Source organism: Schistocerca nitens, chromosome 1 (genome assembly GCF_023898315.1).
Source record: "Schistocerca nitens isolate TAMUIC-IGC-003100 chromosome 1, iqSchNite1.1, whole genome shotgun sequence".
Taxonomy (NCBI): domain Eukaryota; kingdom Metazoa; phylum Arthropoda; class Insecta; order Orthoptera; family Acrididae; genus Schistocerca; species Schistocerca nitens.
Window position 1 is genome coordinate 758495722 of NC_064614.1, and position 18973 is coordinate 758514694.

Sequence of the window (18973 nt, forward strand, 5' to 3'; positions counted from 1 at the left end):
TTTCCCCGACAAAAACGGTAATTAAAAATAGTTTCATACGACGTTCGTGCATCCTTTAATATGCCTGAGAATGATCACATGATATGTGAAATCAGCGGAAAAGCCTCCATTGCACAAAAAACGTATGCCAGCATATGTAAAAGTGCATTACGATACATTTGCCAATGATGATTTCTACACTGCTTGAGAACTGCCAGTGCATTCGAAAGTCATGGATAATATGTAATCAGTCACTGGCTGTTGTTTCATGAAGGAATACATGTCTTATCAAAACTGTCACAAATGGCAGAGTGGCCATAACAGTAATTAAACTTCATCATTTGCTGACAGTCGCCATAAGAAAACTGCATTCAAGTTGTAACTTTTCCCTAACATAAGGCTGTTTGCAGAAACTAATAGAGATGTATACACAAATACATTACAAAAATGTGTGCTAGAGGCTAAATTAAACAAATATTCTGGCAATAAATACGCAACTGGCCTACCTAATGAAAAGTGATGTTATTTGCTGTTGGGCAGCATTAACAAGAAATACAATTCGTCTTTGTGTTGATAGTTGATACAGTTTCCACAGTATTCTATCCTCTGCAGGCCTCTTATCCTCTACATAACTACTGCATCCTACATCCATTCTAATCTGCTTACAGTTGTCAAGCCTTGGTCCCACTCTACCATTTAGCCTCCTTTACCAAACTGACGATTCTTTGAGGCCTCATTATATGTCCTTTCAACTAACCCCTCTTGTAAAGTTGTGCCGTAATTTTCTCTTCCTCTTCTATTTAGTTCAGTACCTCTTCTTTAGTTACACGATCCTCGTATATACACCAAAATGCGGGGAAATTGAGGAAGTACTTATGTATCTTCCGGTTCACGCCGAACAATTTGTACATGGGAAAACGTATGCGGCAGCAAGAGGAATCCGAGAAAACGGGTCAGGGAGGCAGTCAATTTTTCTACGTCGAGCCAGCATTATACTGTATGTCTATTGAGGTACCAATGACACACGCGAGTTGACTACTGTATTTGATGCTTTTCAGGAAGACAGAGAACCATCCACCTCTAAACTTACTTGCATGTGACTTAAAGGATAACAAAGAGTGGACAGGGTGATCGATTGAGATGGAGCTGTAACGAGGAAAAATTTAATGGTTGACTGATGATGCATTCTAGAGAAGGAGAAGTTGCTGCAGGTCAATTTTTCCACCGTTCTGTTAGGATGCATCAGTCGCGTGATATAGCCGGCGTTCTACTCGTATACAGCCAGGTGTTCTGCATGTGGTTTAAAGCATTGTCTTCTTGCGATCACTAACGGTAAACCTGTCGGTCATCAGTGGACTTCCATCTCATGTGTGATGAAACGTGACACATTCCTCTAAACGAACTTTGATTTATGTGATGTACTCCTTCCCCTGACGCATCTTGGGTGTAAAATCGAGACTTCAGCGTCATAGCTAAGTTAGCGATAGGTGCAAGTGAGTTACTGTATTCCTCGTGTAGGCTACACATTTGCCTGACAGGTGTGCTGTTACAGAGTTAGTGACGGAATGACTTGTAACTTTCACATGTCGGACGCTGCTGCTATGCGTTTATCTGTTTCCTTGTAAGAGGTATTCACCGTTACTAATGATCATTTTATATAGAGCTGATGCAGGCATAGTATAATTTCCACACCGTTATCAGATGTGAACAGTGGGCACTATACAGCTCTGGAAAGCTATGTTGTACTCATATCACACAGAGCCAATATTTTAAGGAAGTAATTTTCTCGTTTTCGGTTCGATAACATACTTTATGCGCTTCAAATATATTTCTTACATTGGAATATTAACAATGTTACATTCCATACGACTGATAGGCTGGAAACGCAAGCGATCTATCATTATAGCCCGTTTTAAGTGCAGAACTTTGTAGCCTTAGGAGTGCGTGTGTTTATGTTCTATCTTACCAATACCTTCCAGGTACTGATCCTAGACTCTAGAACAATACTTTAGAGTTGATAGCTTGGTTGATTTACGCAAAAATGGGTCGAACTCCATCCGTTTGGAGCTCCATCGCGCATAAAAATCATTCGTTCCTTGTTCTTCTTAACCATCCGTTGTTATATCACAACACTTTGAAATCTGTTACTATACATCGATAAGGCGTGCTAAGATCCTTGACATGGGCGCATCTTGAGAAATCTCGTGCACTTGGATGGGTGAAGACTCGGAAAGCTCCATTCATACACGAGACATTGAATGTAGCGGTCTACTTCTGATCGGCTGCAGCTAATTCTGTAATGGTACTGAAGGGCGGGGTGGTTAATGACAGTGTGATGCGGGTCTTTCACTCTCTAATTTTACCCTAAGACAGCGAGAATGCTGTGTGACTCTCATACGCAGAGAGATAGATCGTAAATTAAGTACTATGCTCGAGATGTTAGAAATATGTAGAGCTCTGTCTGCTATGAAACTGTCTGGTATGCTTTGATGATTTATGTGTTCGAGAATTAACACTGAATGGACGTACTGTGCAGTTACCTATCTACATTCGTAATGATACTCGAAAAGTAGAGAAGGGTTGCTTTAGCTATGATACTGAAGTTGGGGAGACATGCTGTCACATCATTGGCCGGTGTTGAAATGACTGTAAAACTGCTAAAATTGTTCACGCTATCAACTGTGATGCTTATTATTGCAGTACATCGGCGGTGTCTTTTTTCATCCCATCCGTGCATTGGCGTGCTGTTGATTACCACATAATGATTGACTGACAGCGCTTGTTTGAGTTGGGAAATGAGTTTTGTGGATGGGTGACACCTTCTGTGGGTTGCTAGCACCGAAACAGTGATCGCGTATATGAGTTCAATATGAGGAATCAGTCGAAAGGGAATGTAGAGCCATCATCTATTCTGTCACTGTGGCAGATGAGTTTAAATGTAGAGGTCGTCAATCACTTTCAGACATCAGTTTGGAAACTCTCCACAACGCAGCCAAACTCTTCTACTTTCCTTATGTTGTAACTGTCTTTTATTTAAAATCATCCACCGTGTGTCATTTGTTATGGTAGCCACAGTAACAAAATGATTTACACCGTGCGATGTCTAGTTTTCTGCGAGAGGCTTTGGATCAGATTGTCTTAATGTCAGTTTAGGATCTGACACAGACCTCGAAGTCATGGTAGAAAAAGAAAATGTATGGCAGTGTACAAAGCGTATTAGAAAGCAATGTTTTAAACAACGACACAGGGTCACAGGGAGCATCTCTTGTGACTTACAGTATAGTCCAGGGCTTCACAACATACGTGCTCGCGGAGCAAGCTGTGAGCAGCAAGGCGGGAGCACGGAGCAGCGCGAGCGCGCTACCCCCACTACCGGACCAGAGCGAAGAGTGGGGGGAGTCACGTGGGGTACACAACAGCTGCCGCCAGTCGATGTAAATCCGCGGCCACCTGCAGGGATATCACTCACGAATTATTACTGCGACAAATGAAACAAATAAAGGAGAATGTACACGTGCCTCATAATTTTATTAGCTTACTGTATGCCTCTACCATCTGTAGACACTGAAACTAAAGAATTCCACGACAATCCTATATTTTCAACACTTTCTTCAACACTACTTAAAATATCACCTCCGGTTGTAGTGTTCTTCATGGCTACTACATCGAGGAGCTCCTCCCTCACCTGAAGATCTCTATTAACACCTCTAATAAATATGGCAAGCTGCGCTGTTCCAGTGATATCAACACTTTCGTCCAGAGCTAGAGAATACGCCATAAAATCTTTACAGATATTTGCAAACTGGCTCTGGACGTCGTCTGCCATGTCCTGTATGTGACGCATAGTGGTCATGTTAGATAATGGCACAATCAGAAACTGTTCAACTTGAGATTGACACAAATGTTCCGCTGCAGCAACCAAACATTCTTTTATTAAATCGCCATCAGTTAAGGGGCGCAGGGATTTTGCTAAAAGCAAAGCAATTTTGTAACCCACTCTGAGATCTGCCTCAGTTGATTTTTCTTCGTCGTCCAGATCTTCTTCGGATAGCTTGCTTTTAAGTTTAATAACTTCCTGTGCACGATCTGGTCAATCACATTTTCCACGTCCTTAGTCTTTCGCGTGGTACGACATAAAATGTCGCTGCAAATTAAATTTCGTAAAAGAATTCAGCGTTTTGTGACATACTAATCATTTTGCAACACCATCTTTTTCAGTAAACAGATACAATTCCTCCCAATGGGGGTTGAACTGCGAAAGCATGGTTGGGGTTACACAACGGCGACTTCACATGATTCTTAACCAGCGAAGTGACTGTTACGAGCTGATCGTAGTACTTTAAACGTTACACAGTCGGCGCGAATTCAATAGGCACGCTGCGGCCGTATTCAAACGTGCGCGCGCATTTCCCCTCCCTCCCCTCCCTCCCCATTCCGCGACCTTGCAGCTGCTCGCGAGCACGTGCCTGAGCAGACGCGAGTACTCGTGCTCAAAACCGGCCAGTTGTTAAGCCCTGGTATAGTCTGTGGGACACGGTCATCATCTTACAGTACGGGTGATGAACTCTTACACTGGTCTGTGCAGTTGATCAATACCAGTATATTTAATAGGATCCTCACCTGTGCTCAATGCCTGTACGCATGCGGTATTTGGTTTCGATATATGGGAGGAGAGAGATGCGTTAAAAATCTTATCTTGTCCTCTATCGGATGAGGTTAGTTGAGTTTTTATAGTTCATAATTTTTCTCTGGCAGATGGAATAGAATAACAATGACAGAATGTTGGGGTGATAGACGTGAATGGACCCTGAGGGACGCGGATCTGTAGTACCTGCTTGTAGTTTGGAGAAGCACCACAATGCAGTAGGAAAATCCACGTCCTTCCCCCAGCTCCCATACTATATTTTATACTACCTGGTGTTGCAGGATCAGGCTTTGTTTCCGTCGAATGATCCAAACACAGTTCTGTCACAGAAACTCAGCTTCGCCTGTTTCTACACGGGTTGCCGAAGGTGGTAGATGTAACTTTCTACGACTTCTACTCAGTTCCAACTTACATTGGAACAATCACACATGCAAAGCTGCAGGGACGGTAGCGCAGATTCTGAGGGGTAGTTGCAAGATACAAAGGGGCTACCTAAAACCACGTTGGAATTTTACTGTAGCAGATAGGTTCCAGAAAGGTGGCTCATTTTCGAAATATGTGAGTGCCAGAGATATGAAGTGGCATTGAGACAGAATGCATTACAAATACTGGAGAAATATCTAGCTGGGGCGGCGTGAGGGAGTTGCAAATGCCGCTTACACACCACGTTCCTTAGCCAAATCACTTTCAAAATTCAGCGCTTTTATTACGAGGTTGCACTGTTGGCAATGTGTAACTGGAGTGCTGATCTGATAATACAGATTCCTATGATCACCATCTCGGTAATTGTCCGGAAAAACCACCTCATTCAGAGGTAATGTCGTACCTCGATTTATAAAGATAGTGTAGCTTTTAACATGGATACTTGTGTGCACCTGTAGAACCAAGACCGCTTGTGACAGTAACATACAATAGTTGTTGCGATCGGGTTTTTTAACATATGGGCCGATTACGGCTCTCTTTCTAAGACACAGTGGTATCACTCACAAGAAAATCTTATGAGACATGTCCACCCATCGCTGATTTCCTATCAGTATTATTTTGTATCGTAGGTAATCAGTTATTGATGAAGTATTATACTTAGTAGTAGTTGATGCGTGATAGGTTTGCCTTGAGCATTAAGCTTATAAAGTATGTGTATGTGTTCTGACATATGTAAGGGAAATGATTATGTCCATTCATAAAGAGTATGGATTTGACGTCTAGTTCTGTGATAGCAAAGGGAAGAGTATGTCAAGTCATAAGAATGGTACCGATATTTCTATTTGCAGAGCCGCATCCGTGGGTGTATTTCCGATACTTCGCTCATTGTCAAATGTCATTCAACTGAGACTGCGATCGTAACATTTAGTTGTAATTACAGGGATAAAATATATATGTGAGCGATTTCTTAGGATGATTGATTCTACCTGTCCGTGCTCAGTCTGCAGCGCCAGTGACATGTGCAGGGGTGATTCGCGTTTCCCGTTAACAGTAGGAGCATTCAGAATGGAAAGGCCTGTTGGAGTGTAGGAATGTAGATGAATTAATGTGTTGTCCTCTAGATTACTGAATAGCGAGCTAATACGTAGTATGTGTTAGATAGATTTCGTGATTGTGTGGAAATTGATATTGAATATGGAGGTGCATTTGTGCTGGACCATTATTCCCTCCCATGTAAATTATTCGGTTGACTGCTTCAACACATTTCGCGCCTTTATTTAGTTGAGAGAAGACCGATTGTGGCGTGTGCATCTAGCATGTGAAAGACACATTTGCTGGTTCTCTAGACACGGAAACACCTTGGCTGACCTTGTAAATTATAGGGATGATTTGGAATCTGCTACATCACTGACATCAGTATTCACAAGTGGAAATATCGGTTATCTCGATTTTTTTAGCGAGAAGTACTGTAGAACTGGTATGATATTCTAGCAAACCATGCGAAATTGGATATGTTCTTCTAATCCCAGAGTCTGGTGATGAGAGTAGAAAAGCGAGCAAGCAAGCATGTCTGGACCAGAAACAGTAATGCGTTTGTGCCGGGGGGGGGGGGGGGGGAATGAGCCCGAATTTGCAGAACAGTTCTGAGAGTGACTTTGTTCCACTGAGAGCACTGTGGGCATGTGTTGGCGGTGGATGCCCACCAGACCTCGCAATAAATAGCTACTGGTGTGAGTAAACATACAGTGCTGTCTGTCTTTGCAGTATATGTGCAAATGATGTAAAAGGGCTGATTTTGTATGGTGCAGGATACGAACTGTATGTTTACTACATTGAGACAGTGGGTGGTGATATATTGCTGGGTTAGAGATCGTTTTCTTGCTCTAATATTCAAGCTCCTGTCCTCGGCAGGAGAGCAGTGTAATTGAGTAGGTGTCGTTACGTATTTGACAATATGTAGGGTCGTTGTTGTTGTGGTCTTCAGTCCTGAGACTGGTTTGATGCAGCTCTCCATGCTACTCTAACCTGTGCAAGCTTCTTCATCTCCCAGTACCTACTGCAGCCTACATCCTTCTGAATCTGTTTACTGTATTCATCTCTTGGTCTCCCTCTACGATCTTTACCCTCCACGCTGCCCTCCAATACTAAATTGGTGATCCCTTGATGCCTCAGAACATGTCCTACCAACCGATCCCTTCTTCTAGTTAAGTTGTGCCACAAACTTCTCTTCTCCCCAATCCTATTCAATACCTCCTCATTAGTTATATGTTCTACCCATCTAATCTCCAGCATTCTTCTGTAGCACCACATTTCGAAAGCTTCTATTTTCTTCTTGTCCAAACTATTTATCGTCCATGTTTCACTTCCATACATGGCTACGATCCATACAAATACTTTCAGAAATGACTTCCTGACACCTAAATCAACACTCGATGTTAACAAATTTCTCTTCTTCAGAAACGCTTTCCTTGCCACGCGATGATATATTGATGGGTTACAGGTCGGTTTCACATTCTAATATTCAAGCTCCTGTCCTTGGTGGGAGAGTAGTGTAATTGAGTAAGAGTCTTTCCGTATTTGACGATATGTATGGCACTTTGTGAGGTTTATTTGTCGGTGCAATATGGCGATCAGTGTAAAATAGGTTTTTGCCACTGAAAATCACGCCTGTAGAAAGAAAGAAAAGGTGGGTTGTGCTTCCCTAGGACTGAGGAGAATCGTGAGATATAGCCAGAGTGAGTGTAGGTATACCATAACTTTTTCAGGTGCTGTACAGATGTAGAAGATAACTGCACTGTTTGTGTAAGATGTGTATACAGGGTGTTACAAAAAGGTACGGCCAAACTTTCAGGAAACATTCCTCACACACAAAGAAAGAAAATATATTATGTGGACATGTGTCCGGAAACGCTTACTTTCCATGTTAGAGCTCATTTTATTACTTCTCTTCAAATCACATTAATCATGGAATGGAAACACACAGCAACAGAACGTATCAGCGTGACTTCAAACACTTTGTTACAGGAAATGTTCAAAATGTCCTCCATTAGTGAGGATACATGCATCCACCCTCTGTCGCATGGATGCGCTGATGCAGACCTGGAGAATGGCGTATTGTAGCACAGAAATCCACAATACGAGCAGGAAGAGTCTCTACATTTGGTACTGGTGTTGCGTAGACAAGAGCTTTCAAATTCCCCCATAAATGAAAATCAAGAGGGTTGAGGTCAGGAGAGCGTGGAGGCCATGGAATTGGTCCGCCTCTACCAATCCATTGGTCACCGAATCTGTTGTTGAGAAGCGTACGAACACTTCGACTGAAATGTGCAGGAGCTCCATCGTGCATGAACCACATGTTGTGCCATACTTGTAAAGGCACATGTTCTAGCAGCACAGGTAGAGTATCCTGTATGAAATCATGATAACGTGCTCCATTGAGCTTAGGTGGTAGAACAAACTAAAATGAGCTCTAACATGGAAACTAAGCGTTTCCGGACACACGTCCACATAACATCTTTTCTTTATTTGTGTGTGAGATATGTTTCCTGAAAGTTTGGCCGTTGCAACACCCTGTATATTGCATTGTAAAGTTACTATGGTTTATGTTGTGGCATGACTAGAGAAGATGACAGTGTGTTCTATCTTAAGATTCAGCACATTGATAACCACAAGGATATGAGAGAGGTTTTTTACATGGAAAATTATGTGCGCCATAGATATTGAGGTTCATTTCAGAAGCACAGCTGTCGTACGGAGACATTACCTGTACATTGATCGGTGTCAGACTGTAGCAGCAATCATAATAATTAATTGTAGTTACACTGGTAAATATGTTCCTGGCTTCCAATATTCTTGTGAGTCTCATATGTATTTGATGATCTGTAGACAACTATGCAGGTTTAACTGTCAATGCAATTTAGCAATCTGTGCAAAATAATTTTATCACTGAAAGTCTGATCTGCAGAAAGAAAGGAAAGGTGGATGGTGCTTCGACACCAGCGGCATCAGTAATTTGGTGGGTAAATTTGATAAGAGCCAATAATAATGCTCGATTCATTCACAAGACATACTTTGTGCTGGGATATAGGAGTCTGTACATAGTGCTGAGAACGTTTGTGTGTGTTGAAAGCAGGAAGGGTAACACATGATGGATGGGGTATCACATTAGGGCCACTGGGAAGGGTGCATTAGATGTTACTCTGCGCTATTTCCGTAAACAGGTTCTGTTAGGGCAAGAATTTCCATGCATAGAAGCTGAGACATCACGAAAACTCCTACAAAAGCGCACACTAAGTAATTCTGGTCCACTATGCAATTTACTAGAGTCGACTTGGTTATTATTTTAGATAGCCATGTGGCTTCAGTATAACATTGAGAACACTGCTGCCGGCTGGAGTGGCCGAGCGGTTCTCGGCGCTACAGTCTGGAACCGCGTGCCTGCTACGGTTGCAGGTTCGAATCCTGCCTCGGGCATGGATGTGTGTGATGTCCTTAGGTTAGTTAGGTTTACGTAGTTCTAAGTTCTAGGGGACTGATGACCTCAGAAGTTAAGTCCCATAGTGCTCCGAGCCATTTGAACAATTTTTTTTTTTTTGAGAACACTATTAGTTGCACTTGCAGTGGTATGTAGCTATGCTCAGTGATGCGTCAGCCACACGTCATGCATGGTCCATTAGAATCGCTAGGGAGAAAGCAACTTGTGCTATTCTGGAACGGATTTCTGAAGCATCGCTCGGCAATAAGCTCCTCGCTGGACCACAGTTAGAGGGAGGGTTCAAGTCAACAGTGGCGAACACATGCACACATGGCCCACCTTGGAGTGTCTGAGCTCTGTAAATAGTTCTTCGTTCCTGTCCAGTTGCATCAGCAATGGTGCCTAGGTGAACACGTATTTCGAGAGGAATTTCTCAGGTACCAAGTACGAAAGGGATGTCGCCGCCTCATGTGTGCAGGACCCGAACAGGCACCTGTGTGCAGTTTGACAGCTGATGGCCGTGTTACTTTGCGGGGATGTCGGTAGCCTCCTATGCGGTCTAGTGGACAGGGCGCAGTGGGCGGTGTCTGCGTATGTTGTTTGTGCGTCTGTTGCATTATTTTGTGAGTGGGTCTGTGGGCTGCACTATGCATTATTTGGACAGTTTATAAGTTGATTTTTGTCTGAACATCAGTCTACTATGTTAGTTATGGGGAGTTTACATGTCTGTACTGAAATTATTTCAGTAAGTTAGGAGTTGTTTGTGTGTCTGCAGAGTGTTATTTAGGAGTAGTCTGTGGGCTGTGTGACGTGACCCCAAGCATGTCAGAGTGTGTGTTCTGTATCAGTGTGATAAATATACTCCACCCCTAAAGAAATTGTTCCAAAATAAAAAGTACACTCCTTCCTTACTCTCTCCAGAAACCCAGCGCAGGCTGAGTCATTTTCGCGCCATTTTCCCTCTCCAGACCACCATTACATCATAGGAGGGATGGCAATGCCCTCTGGTGGTGGTACTGTGTACTAGAGCCGGACCTTGTGGCGAACACCCTGCTCCCTGCTATCTTGGCTAATGGTACTCGTGTCATGGCGGCCATCTTCCATTATGCCACTGATGAGAGCGCCCTCTGGTGGTGGCACTGTGTACTAGGTCAGCTGGACTCCGGACCCCATGGCGGCCACACTGTTTCCCGCCATTTCGCGCCCCCCCTCCCCCCCCCCCCCAACATATTGGATTACGTCACAGGAGGGATGAGAGTGCCCTCTGGTGGTGGTACTGTGTACTAGGCCAGTTGGAGTCTGGACCCCATGGCAACCACAGTGGATGGTGGTAGTGCTTCTAATTGTTTAAATAAAATAGTGCATGCAAAATAATAAAGGCTTATGTCCAGCATAGGCTGAGCCCTTTTCCCGGCAATTCCTAGGAAGAGGTGGCGGTTGGATGACTTAGGTTAGTGGACGTAGCCCAAGTGACCTATTTTCCTGCGATTTCCTTAGGTTAGAAGAGATATCTGTGGTGTGATGCATTATAGTATTGGAGTTCAACCTTCCTGCCCTATCTCTGCAGGAGGGGAGGGGAGAGGAGGGAGGTTAGGTTAGTGGAGGTAGCCCAATTGTCCTATCTTCCCACCAAAACCCGCCATCTTGAATGACGTCAGGGCCGCCATCTTGGATGACGTCATGCACTATTGCGAAGTCTACATACCGCCATCTTGGATGATATCATCACTGCCATCTTGGATACATTTGGCAACAATGGAGAGTTGGGCTGTACCAACTTTGCCCTACTACTTTCTATTTCCCATAGCCTACTTTATTTGGTGTATTTTTATATTTTTCCCTCTTGTCAATTAAACTTAATGTATCACGTTTTATTCAACAATTTCTACAGTATCTTTTTCCCATTCACATGCTCCGCTTCTCTCAAAGATATCTATTCGTATGGTAGAGGATTACTTTGTCTGTTTCAGTCAGTCGATGCATACGGTACCTTTAAGATTATCGAAAACTGTGGGTCTTGACTTATTCAAGTTCCATCTCCTTAATTTACTACCGTTTACTGTCTCTTCAGTTGTAAACTGCAGCTCATAACCAATAAATTATTGTCGGTTTGCTTCTGCACTGGGAAATGTCTTACAATTTAAAATCTCATTAAGGAAACTCTGTTCCAAATATGTATTATTCTTTCACGATTCCTAAACAAGGTGTTGGTGATGATTGCATTATGCTTTGTGCGCAATTCTATCAGGTGGCTTCCACTTTCATCCCTTCCACCAAGCCTTTGTGTTCTTACTGTTTTCCTGTACCTGCTACTGTATCACTTTTTAAATTCTTGTATTGATTAACTATCTGAATAATCTCTTTTATCGTACATTGTGTCAATGTGTTAGGAGATAGTGAACAATCATGAATGGTAGTCATGAAATCTTTATGGTGAAATGAGAAAACATGAATAATGAAATATGTGGAAGAGTACAGTGTACAAAAAATGGAAAATTGGTATATCTTCACCCAACTTCGTCTTTCCTTCATGTAGGTGCACGATATAGTTAATCAAACGCATCGGGCGTTTCAGTGGGTTCCGCCCCGTACCTCAGTGGCTGTCCGTCATTGGCTACCGCTAGCGTCTGCCGCTTTCAAATGGGAACGCCAATTCCGCGAGCCGCCGCGTCAAGGGGGAAAACGCTTGCCGCTGCCGTTGCCGCACGCCACGCTGTAGTGAGAACCGGCCATAACAATGCTTCAGTCTTTTTGCAGTCTAGGTAAAGAGGACGCGAACTAGCTCAGCTCGAAGTATCTGAGGAAGATGACTGGGTCGCCCGTCGAAATATAGTGCAGAAAAATGCAGTTAAGCAATGCGGATGAATGCCTGAAAACCACCGTTGATCAATCACACTGAGAACACTTGAGAGATCAGAACACTTCTTATTTTAGCTACAAACTTTGGTAACAGCGAAAACTATACAATTGAAAAATCGATTCAAGAAGTTGTGAATCTTTGGCTGAAATCCAGAAATAGTATTAATGGTGCCCAGTTTGTGATGACTCTTTAAAAGAATATTCTTTTTTATTGTTATTAACATTAAACATGATGATGAACCAGAAAATTGTCATTATGACACAAAAGGGCGTACAATTGTTTAGTATTTTCAGCCATCTATTATTATTAAAAGTGCACAGTACTGAACAGAAAAACCTTTTAGTTAACAGCATAAATATTCGCTGGTCATAGAATTTACCGTCACAGATAAATTAACAGTGAACCAAAAAATTGCGTAAATTAGTATTCTTTGGTTTTCCTTGATCGCATGTGCTAATGTAAGCAAATTTCGTGCCCTCTCGCGTAAAGCTCTTCTTGGGCCTTTACATTCCGTAAATGAGGAAAAAATTTGTAGTTGATTGTTCAGTAACATGTCTTTCTCGAAAGCTCCTGTAAAAAGGTTCAACGATAAAGAAGGTAAATACCAAATTTTCTTTTGCGATTTGTCCTCTAATGATGCTTAAGAAGTATTTAATGTTAGCACAAGTATTTCCTTAAGACGTCGCGTACAGTAAATGATACTAAATGTGCCGTTAAGGAAGAATGGGTCAAGTACACTTCTCTGCAGACTACTGAATGTTGTTATTGTAGGCTGTTTCACAAGGCTGCGGAGAAAGTCGCTCAGGTGTTGTCTGTTGGGTTGCAGTGCTGAATAAAAATTGATTCTGTCATTAAAAGGTTAAGTGCATAACACGGTCTAAAACATTTCGTAAACAGAAATAGCCTATGAAATTATATTATGCAGTCCAGTTCCTCTGCTCCTCTTCATGAGGACTGATGGGCTCACACACGTTTTCTTCATGCTTGTAGTTAATCTTTCAGTGTTCTTATATTTTCTGTCAGCCTTAAATTTGTCCATGAAATCTTGTCGTAGCCAGCCTCTCTGTGCAGTTTCCTCCAGTGTTGAATCGGTCAGGCTAGTGGAATGCTATGAATGGCGGAACTAACCACGTTATTTCTCCTAGTGATGACTGTGCTGAATAATTTCCTTCTCTCTCTTACTCTTCTCAGTACTTCTTCGTTTGAGAGTGACCTATCTTTTCCAGCCTCATATCTCTAGAGTCTGGAGTGGTTTCTTGTATAACCTTATAGTACAAGTTACTGATTCATAATAAAACAAAGTTTTCATTTAAAAATAAAGGTATGATATGAATTCTCGATCATAAAAACCCTACTTACAATTTTTCAAAAAGTTAAATATTTTAGTTATGGAGTCAGAGTACATATTTTTCTCGAAATTTGTTCTACATAATCCACTTCAATGGTAACGAAGATAGTCATTCTGTAGTAGCTTAAAAATGTTACCTTCTTTATTTATCGTTGGAAAGTTCAGAGAGGGGTGACTAATGCTGCTACAGAAATCTTGAATCACTTACCTAAAGATATAAAGTGCATGGCAGATAACAAACTGGATTTGGAAAAGTTTTGTCCATGTGACTTATTCCACCCAATGAGGGAAATCCTATTCAGAAACAAACAACATACCGTTACGTTGCGTAAAATAATTACATACGAAGTCATGTTATTGAAGAAGAAAAAGATGACTCGCCTGATTCATGAGCAGTTGGGGAATAACGCTTTACGGAAAGCTTGGTGAATGTCGCGTATTAGTTTCCTGATAGTGGTATTCTAACAAGGGAAATTCGAACGTATCAGCTATAGACTGGAGAGTCTCGTGTGATTAGGATATTTTCCAGGGATAGGGATTCGTAAGATGTTGTAATAAAAGTGTTAACTAAAAGTTATTTTGAGTGAGAGAACAAACTCGTTAGGATAACACCTCAGATCGCCTGATGATACTGGGATCCGAACAGCTCGTTTTAATTATCCTAGAGCAATAAATTAGTGACTATAAGGTTGTTCTAATGCCAGTATTAAAAGGAGTTTTAAGGATGGCTGTAAAATCATTTTTAGGTAGCAAAGACTGTAGGAGGAGTATTGTGCAATATCCTTAAGACCTCATTCTGCCGGGAATGGTGTAAGAGTCGAGAAACACGCTACGTGGCTTAGTAACCTAGATGGATTCTTGAACGAAGGCAAAGAGAGTTAACGCATTGATTAAATGAAATTAAAGTCTTGTTCACAAATAAAAGCTGAAAGATGCCTCGCCACCCATTCCACATAACGATTGCTGTAGGGGACATAGAACTGCCAGAATAAGATACAAAGAATGCTCCCTACAGGCGGGAATATTAAAATCCTAGTGATTAACTGCCGAAGAATTGCTAGTGTTTGAAGCGCTCCTAAAAACCAATGGAGCACACATAATAGTACGTACGGAAAGCTGGTTAAAACTTGGAACTAAGAGCAGTGAAATTTTGGGGGTAAATCTACGTGTATAACGAAATGAATAGGTGCATGGTAAATGGAGATCATATATTTGCTTCAGCAGGCAAGAAACTCAAATCTACCACGACAGAAATTGAAACTGCATGAGAGATTCTCCGGGCAAAATTCATTATCATGGGTAGCCATAATATTATATGCGGGTCCTGCTATCGAGCACCAGTCTCACCTCCAGATGCAGTCGAAACATTTAGAGAAAACCTGATGCCAGTAGTATGTAAACTTCCCAATAATACTGCCATTTTCCGAGGAGACTTCGATTATCCACCAATCAGCTCAGAAATGGCGCTTTAATTTATTACATCTTTACAGCTGTCGCAACACGTTTTGCAGACAGTATCCACATATACCAGTGAATGTACCTGCTAGAATATGTAATTATACGACACAACGTTCAGGAGGTATGGCTTCATAAACAGTGAGATGCGTGGAAAACTAGCGTCTGCTTGAAACAGAGCACCGCACCCAGACTATATTCATCCAGTGGCCAACAATGAGCACTTAGCGACTTTCAACAAATTTCAAATATTTTATAATTTCTCGCTTACATGGTTAACGTCAAATACAGGATGAGTAACTAACTATTGCCACCAAGAATAACTCCGGAAGTATGGTAGGAGCTGAAAAGTTTGTGGGACAAATGTTGCTCGGGACAACGCAGGTCATGACGTTGTTTTTTTGTTGCTAGATGGGGTTGCGTCAGAGATAGGAAGGTCAATTTTTTTTTTAAGTGGGATGCTATAGTTTGGTACTTATTTTCTGATAGCTGCTATCGAGACGAATCCAGTGATGTGGAACATTAACGTCTTCGAAGGTCAACAAAGGTAAAAACCGTGGCACGAACGTCCATTTACAGAAGGTGTTCGAAATGATGGCCACTGGTATCACTGCAGTGCTACAATCGTCTTATCACGAATTGAGTGGTATTCCTAATTACTTCGGATCTTATCGAAGCACATGCTCTGACAATTCTCTCTCACATATCGTGCAAATAGTACATATTCGCCGAATACGGAGTATCCATCTAACGTGTTATTGACATTTAAACACAATTCGACGGTTTCGCAATACAACACTAATAGGAACGATAAGATTAGTATCGTCGGATCAAGCGAATGCGAATGATATATTCCTTCGAAGAACAAGTCGATACGCTTCTCATTTATGGAGAATGTCAAAGAAATTCAGTGACAGCTAGATCCTCAACGTACTCACCCTACACGTCGTACATTATATATGTGTATGATAAATTGAGAACAACTGGATCTTTACCGCACCGGAAACATATCCGGCAAAGGAAAGTTCCTAATGAGGAAACGGAAATTGGTACTCTTGCCACTGTCGTTCAAGATCCTTGTCTTAGTTCGCGTCAGATCGCAAGTGAATCTGGCATGAGCCAGAGAAGAGTTGTTCGTGTTCTGCATCGCCATATATATCATACTTATCATATCAGTCTCCATCAAGAATTAACTGGTACGGATTGTATGCGTCGCATTGAATTCTGCCGATGGGCTCAACTTCAGATTCAGAGGGATGACACATTTATTAATTTGATTTTATTTACTGACGACGGTACATTCACGAACCATGGAAATGTTAATTTGCATATCATGTATTACTGGGCAACTGAAAATCCATGCTGGCTGCGGCAAGTTGCACACCAAAAACCGTAGTTGGTGAATATGTGGTATGGGATACTGGAGGACAGAATTATAGGCCCTTATTTCATCGAAGGAAATCTTAATGGTAGGAAGTACAAACGTTAGGTCTGTGATTGGAAGAAATACCTTTAGGAACAAGGAACAGAATGTTGTATCAACACAATGGGTGTCCGGCACATTTTTCGCTGATGGCTAGAAATGAGTTGCAGATACAGTTCCCAAATCGTTGGATTGGACGTGCAGGAGATGTGTCGTGGCCAGTTTGTTCGCCAGACTTGACACCTCTGGATTTTTTCTTGTGGGGATTCATAAAAGACATTGTTTATAAAGATGTGCCGCGCGGGATTAGCCGATCGGTCTCAGGCGCTGCAATCATGGGCTATGCGGCTGGTCCCGGCGGAGGTTCGAGTCCTCCCTCGGGCATGGGTGTGTGTGTTTGTCCTTAGGATAATTTAGGTTAAGTAGTGTGTAGGCTTAGGGACTGATGACCTTAGAAGTTAAGTCCCATAAGATTTCACACACATTTGAACATTTTTTTTTTTTATAAAAGTGTTCCAACTACACCTGAAGATATGCGAGACAGAATTGTCAGAGCTTGTGCTTCGATAAGTGCCGATGCGATAAGGAATACCACTCAGTCCACGGTAAGAAGATTGCAGCACTGCATTGATACCAATGGTCATCACTTCCAACACTTTCTGTAAATGGAAGTTCGGGCCACGTTTGCGACCTTCGTTGTACTTCAAAGACCTTACTGCTACACAGCATTGGATTCGTCTCGATAGCCGCTATCAAAAAATAAGTACCAAACTATAGCATCCCATTAAAAAAAAACAAGTTGACCTTCATATCTCTGAAGCGACCCCACCTAGCAACAAAAAACCGACGTCATAATACGGACCCCATTGTCCAATGCAACTTCGGTCCAACAGACGTTTCAGCTCCTGTCATACTTTCAGAGTTATTCTTTGTGGCAATACTTACTCACCCTGTACGTAAAACATTAACTAATTTGTGAAGTGTTCAGAAGTTTGAAGCTGATTTACACAACTGTGTTCGATTATTTAAAGACTCAAGGGTTCTCTGGTATTGAATCTAATAGCAAATAACAGACCTGTCCTCTTTGAGGATGTACGAGGTGTGTTCAGAAAGTAATGTGACTTCATATTTTTATGAAAAAATATTTATTTATTCGTCAATATTCATGTTTTTTCCCTTCAAAGTAATCCCCCCCAGATACAATATACTTGTGCCAACGTTTCTTCCAGACCTCGAAGCTTGAGTACTTCCAGCAATGCAGTTATTATTTTCACAAACGTTGAAAATCTTCGTCCTTTCATAGGTCTCTTCAGTTTTGGGAACAAGAAAAAGTCACAGGGGGCCAAATCCGGTGAAGCAAACGACGTATAACGTCAAGGTAATAAATACTCCTTGTTGACGGTACGACCTTGAGGCAAAAATTCGTTATGCACTACGCCACGGTAACTGAAAAAAAAAAGGTGAGCAAAATGTTGGCATTTGACCAAACTTGGCGTGCTTTCTTCCTTCGGTCTTGGCTCTCTGGGATGCTTCCATTGGGACGACTGGGCTTTGGTTTCGACTTCATAACCGTAAATCCCTGTTCTGTCACCAGTTCTGACCCATTTGGGATAATTAGGATCGTCATTGATGTCACTCAAGAGCTCCTGAGCTATGCTCATGCGACGGTTCTTCTGATCAAAATTGAGAAGTCTTGGAACAAACTTCGCTGACACACGTCTTATGCCCAAAACATTCTAAAAAAATTGCGTGACACGAGCCTACCGATATGCCAACAGAAACTTCTCTTACGGTAATTCGACAGTTTTCTAAAACAATTTTCTTCCCAGCTTCGATGTTTTCATCTGTTGTTGATGTGCTGGGGCGTCCAGAGTGGGGCTCATCATTGACATATTCTTGGCATCTCAGGAGAGCTTTTACCGCTTCTAAACATTTCTTTTTACTTAGAGCAGACTCATCGTATGCCACTGGCAACATTTCAAGTGTTTTAGAACACTTGATTCCATTTCCCACACAAAATTTGATGCAAATTCTTTGCTCCATTTTTTATAATAATCGAAAATCGCCGAGCACACTAAAATATGTCTAACCTTTCTATCAGTCAAAAACAAACTAACTATGCTGTACACTTGAAACTGAACACATGTTCGGGACATGTGTACCAACATAACAAAAAAAATCGATAATCGAATGTAAGTTGCTTGCGCAATTTGAAAAGTCACCTTACTTTCTGACCAGCCCTCGTACACAATGGAACTAGTATCTGTGACCACGAGGCAGGTGTAGCGGCAATATATACCAAATTACAATGAGCAACTAAAACAAGAAGAAGGAGTAGTCTCACATCTCAATAAGGAACTTGAAGT